The sequence below is a fragment of the Hordeum vulgare genome, chromosome 1H, assembly GCF_904849725.1.
Source record: "Hordeum vulgare subsp. vulgare chromosome 1H, MorexV3_pseudomolecules_assembly, whole genome shotgun sequence".
Taxonomy (NCBI): Eukaryota; Viridiplantae; Streptophyta; class Magnoliopsida; order Poales; family Poaceae; genus Hordeum; species Hordeum vulgare.
The window spans coordinates 369,736,425-369,742,424 of NC_058518.1; positions in this window are offsets into that span (position 1 = coordinate 369,736,425).

The following is a 6,000-nucleotide window of genomic DNA, read 5'->3' on the forward strand; positions in this document are numbered from 1 at the left end:
GATCACAAGCAAACCACATAAGCAAATGACATCTAGGTCTCATGGTAAACTCATATCAATGGCATAATCAACTAGCGAGAAAATAATAATAAGTCTCAAACGTCAACACTTCAATCAAAACAATCATGAAGCAGTACGAATAGATGGTATCTCGCTAACTCTTTCTGAGACCGCAAAACATAAATGCAGAGCACCTTCAAAGACCAAGGGCTGACTAAAGATTGTAATTCATGGCAAAGAAGATCCAATCACATTCATACTCAACACAGTTAAAAGCAAAGCATAAAAATGACAGAGGTGCTCTCTAATTGGTGCTTTTATAAGAGGAGGATGACTCAACAGGAACATAAATAGACAGACCCTTCGCAGAAGGAACCATTGATTTGCAGAGGTGCCAGAGCTCAAGCTTTGAAAACAGAGATAATAAATTTGGGTGGCATGCTTTCAATGTCAACGCAATGACTAAGAGTTCTCAACATCTTCTACGCTACACATGCTATAGGCGGTTCCCAAACAGAAAAGTAAAGTTTTGACTCCCCCACCACCAATCAATCACACTCCATGGCTAGCCGAATCCTCGGGTACCGTCCATACCAACATCAATCCAGGGGGAGTTTTGTTTGTAATTATCTTTTCGATTTGAGCATGGAACTGGGAATTCCAATTACCGTCCCCTTTCTCGTGAACAATAGTGAATAAACACATATCGAGGATAACACGCCTAGCATGGAAGATACTAATAGCCACATGAGCGGTTCGACATGCAAAACAGATTATTTCTTGAAGATTTAGAGAGTGGCACATGCAAATTTACTTGGAACGGCGGGTAGATACCACATATAGGTAGGTATGGTGGACTCATATGGAACAACTTTGGGTTTATGGAAGTGGATGCACAAGCAATATTCCCACTTAGTACAAGTGAAGGCTAGCAAAAGACTAGGAAGCGACCAACTAGAGAGCGACAACAGTCATCAAAATGCATTGAGATTAACTAACATTGAGTGCAAGCATGAGTAGGACATAAATCACCATGAACATGAATATCATAGAGGCTATGTTGATTTTATTTCAACTACATGCATGAACATGCGCCAAGTCAAGCCACTTGAATCATTCAAAGGAGGATACCATCTATCATACTACATCATAGTCATCTCAAAATTCATGTTGGCAACCAAGGCAAACCATTATAAGCTCCTAGCTAATTAAGCACGACATCAGCAACTATGATCTCTAAGTTGTCATTGAAACATGTTTCTCTCACAACAAAGCTGAACTAGGAACAGTGAGCTAGTCATATTTACAAAAACAAAATAGATCGAGTTCATACCAGCTTTTCCAGGATCAGTCACTTCATCATATATCGTCATTATTGCACGACTGAACGATGTGAACAATAATAAGAGTGCTCGTGCATTGGACTAAAGCTGGTATTTGCAGGAAAACACAAAGGAGAAGACAAAGTAATATGGCTCTATGACAGCTAAACAGGTATGCTTGCAAGAGCCACTAAACATTGTAACCATTATCTTCTACCTTGACCCAAAGAAAAAGAAAACTATTTACACAGGAAAGCTCCCAACAAGCAAAATAAGAAAAAGAAAAACTTTTTGGGTTTTCTCAAACTAGACAGACACACGAAAAGAAAACGAGAAAAAGAAAATAAAGTAGCATGGACGATACAGTGGCAAAGTGTGAACACCGACGAACAAAGTGAAAGCATAAGCAAGAATGTAAAGTCGATGAGAAACACGTACTCCCCCAAGCTTAGGCTTTTGGCCTAAGTTGGTCTACTCCCAAGGAGGGAAATAAGCAGCTCCGGGGTACTCTGGAGTGGACTGAGGATGCCACTGTTGTGTGAGCTCCTCTGGCTCCCACTGATAAACTGGCATCTGGTACTCGACTGGTGGCTCGGGCACGGGCACCTGTGGTTGGGCTAAGCCCCAATATGCGTAGATGTCCTAGGGCATAATAATGTACCTGCCTGCATGAAGATGAACAAAGATGGAGCATGCAAAGTAACAGTCTCACGAGTACCCTGACTAAATACCAGGTTATAAATCATCCTTCTATTTATATCTCTATCAAGAAAGTCATGACGAACCATGCTATCATAATCTAGATATCTCTCAGGAAGAAGAATTTATTCTTCCTCGTCCAGTCTAATAGGTATCTCAAAGTGTCTAGCAAGACGAGTAGCATAGATACCTCCATAGACAACGCCTTTAGAACGGTTCATGTTCAACCGTTGAGCTACTATAGCGCCCAAGCTATAAGTTTTATCGTTATAAAGGGCTTCACGCAAGACCGCAAGATCTGGGGAGCTAAGGGACCCAGCTTTCCCACGGCCAATCAAACATTTTCCCACAAATAGTGAGAAGTACCGAAGCACGGGAAAATGTATGCTAGCAGCTCTAGCACAAGACACTCCTCTCTCCTCTCCTTCAACACTAGTATCGATGAAAGCCTCCAAGTCATGTGCACGAGGTTCATGAATATCCCCAACATAAGGTAATTTGCAAACATTGCAAAACTCCTGGAGTGACATGCTTTGGGATATCATAAAGTTTGAACTCAACCATAGGAGGATTCTTCCTCGGATAGAAGTGAAAGCTTTGTACGAAGATATTAGTGAGGAGGAGGTATTGCGGACACTTATCTTCAACGATGGCGGTAAGGCCTGCGTTCTCCACCAAGTGATAAAAGTCCTCATAAAGTTCGGCGGTGCGTAAGAACACATCGCTTGGCCACTCGCACGCTCGAACTTCTACGACTCGAGGGACCGGATACTTGGGCTTCTTCTCACTTCCATCATCCTTGGGCTCACGGCTTGAAGAGCCTCTTAAGAACCTCCTCATCTTTTCCCTTTTCTATCTCTGAAATTTTCTGAAATTTTTAGTGATTATAAGGAAAAGTGAATAAGGCTCAACAAAACTCGTAGCAACTACTCCCACAAGTGCCTAGAGGCCATATTACGCATCAAAACTACTTGTGACCAGCTAAAATTAGCATGCAAAGCTCAAGAACATGGTCACCAAAGCAGCAAAAATACACGAAGTATAAGGCACTAGAGCAAAAACTAATTGGACCAATGCAGGAGTCACTTACCAAGGAGTAATTTCCCCAAAACAGTTCGGAGAATGGTGCTTTGAGCAAGGAGATCGAAAATCCCAGCAAGAGGAGCAAGAACACGGGTTTGAGCTGCAAAACGATTTTTTGTGGAGGTAGGAGAAGTGGATGAGAGCTAGAATGAGTGGAGGGGGTGCACGTGGGCCCCACAAGCCTGGTAGGCACGGCCAGGGGGTGCCCGCGCCTCCAGGGCTTGTGGCCCACTGGTGCAGCCCCCAGACTAGCTCTTCGTCTCAATATTTTTCAAAAAATTCAGAAAAAATCATACTTGATTTTCAGGACGTTCGGAGAACTTTTATTTTCGGGGTACTTTTCTACGGGGCGCTAAAACAGAAAATAGGAAAACCTAAACTAAATCTATCATTTTTCTTCTAAGCAACCGAAAGTGAAAGCTTGGAATAGAGGTTTGTGAGTCCTCGATTCATCCATCTCATGGTCATCGAAAGAAATCCGTCAATGAGGTTGATGAAGTCTCCTCGACAAACTTTTTCGAATCGCAAAAGAAGATGGAGAATTTTCGAATAGTCACTAGGTCACCTCAATGGGGATGTGTATCTCCCCAACAAGCAAATCATACTTCATCTTAACAGGAGGAATAGGGCATTCAAAGCTCCCAATAAGAATCGATGAAGTTTTTTCGATAGCACTGATGCAATGTACTCGATATTGTTTCTTCGGAAAGTGCACCGTATGCTCATTACCGTTGACATGGAAAGTGACATTGCCTTTGTTGCAATCTATAACGGCCCCTGCAGCGTTTAAAAAGGGTCTTCCGAGGATGACCGCCATGGCATCATCCTCACGAATATCCAGAATAACAAAGTCTGTTAAGATAGTGACGTTGACAACCACAACAGGCACATCCTCGCAAATGCCGATAGGGAAAGTAGTTGATTTGTCGGCCATTTGCAGAGAGATTTCAGTGGGTGTCAACTTATCCAGTTCAAGCCTACGATAAAGCGAGAGAGGCATAACACTAACACCGGCTCCAAGGTCGCATAACGCAGTTCTAACGTAGTTGCCTTTAATGGAGCAAGGTATAGTGGGCACACCGGGATCACCTAGTTTCTTAGGAGTTCCACCCTTGAAGGTATAATTAGCAAGCATGGTGGAAATCTCAACCTCAGGTATCCTCCTCTTATTAGTCACAATATCTTTCATGTACTTACCATACGGAGACATTTTGAGCATATCTGTCAAACGCATTTGCAGAAAGACAGGTCTGATCATTTCAACGAAGCGCTCAAAATCCTCATCATCCTTTTTCTTGGATGGTTTGGGAGGAAAGGGCATGGGTTTCTGAACCCATGGTTCCCTTTCTTTACCATGCTTCCTAGCAGCGAATTCATTCTTATCATATCTTCTATTCTTAGGTTGTGGGTTATCAAGATCAGGTTCAATTTCCACATCCTTTTCATTGCTAGGTTGAGCATCTTCATGAACATCACTATTGATATCATCATTAGGCTCATGTTCATCACCAAATTGTGTTTCAGCATCAGAGACAGAGACATCGTTTGGGCTCTCAGGTGTAGCAGCAACAGGGTTGCTAGCGTGCAGGTTCCTATCATCTTTCTTCTTTTTTCTAGGATCACTAGGTGCATCAGTGCTAACTCCTTGAGAATCTTGTTCAACTCTCTTCGGATGACCCTCAGGATACAAAGGTTCCTGGGTCATTCTACCGCCTCTAGTGACAACTTTGACAGAATTGTCATTCAACTCATTGAGCAAGTCATTCTGAGCTTTAAGTACTTGTTCTACCTGAGTAGTAACCATAGAGGCATGTTTACTCAAGATCTTAAGATCATTGACATTTCTGTCCACACAAGCACTTAAATGACTAAGCATACGAGCATTCTGTTCCAATTGTGTGCTAACATAATCATGGAAACTCTGTTGTTTGGCAACAAAGTTATCAAATTCATCCAGGCATAGGCTAGCAGGTTTATCAAAAGGAATATCACTCTCATCGAATCTAGGCAGAGAATTTACTTCTACTACCTGTATCGGGTTCTCAAGACCATGGATCTCTTCGATAGGTGGTAGATTTTTGACATCTTCAGATTTAATGCCTTTCTCTCGCATAGATTTCTTAGCTTCTTGCATATCTTTGGGAATGAGGAATATAATACCTCTTTTCTTCGGAGTTGGCTTAGGAGGTGGTTCGGGAATAGTCCAAGCATTCTCATTGCACAAGATGTTATTCAGTAGAATCTCAGCTTGTTCTACGGTTCGTTCCCTAAAAACACAACCGACACAACTATCTAGGTGGTCTTTAGTAGCATCGGTAAGTCCATTATAGAAGATATCAAGTATTTCGTTCTTCTCAAGAGGGTGATCAGGCAAAGCATTCACTAGCTGGACGAGCCTCCCCCAAGCTTGTGGGAGACTCTCTTCTTCAGCTTGAGCAAAATTGTATATTTCCTGCAAGGCGGCTTGCTTCTTATGAGCACGGAAATATTTTTCAGAGAAGTAGTAGACCATATCCTGGGGGCTACGCACACAACCAGGAGCAAGAGAAGTGAACCAGGTCTTAGCATCATCCTTTAGTGAGAAAGGAAACAACTTGAGGATATAGTAGTGGCGAATCTTTTCCTCACTCGTGAATAGGGTGGCTATATCGTGCAGTTTGGTAAGATGGGCTACAACCATTTCAGACTCATAACCGTGAAAAGGATCAGATTCGAGCAGGGTGATTAACTTAGGGTCGACAGAGAATTCATAATCCTTATCGGTCACAAAGATATGCAAAGTAGCAAACTTCGGGTCGTATTTCATCCTAGCGTTCAGAGATTTTTCTTTCCACTTGCGCAGTAATTTCTCAACATCATAGCTATCCTTACACGCAAGAAAATCCTCAGCTATCTC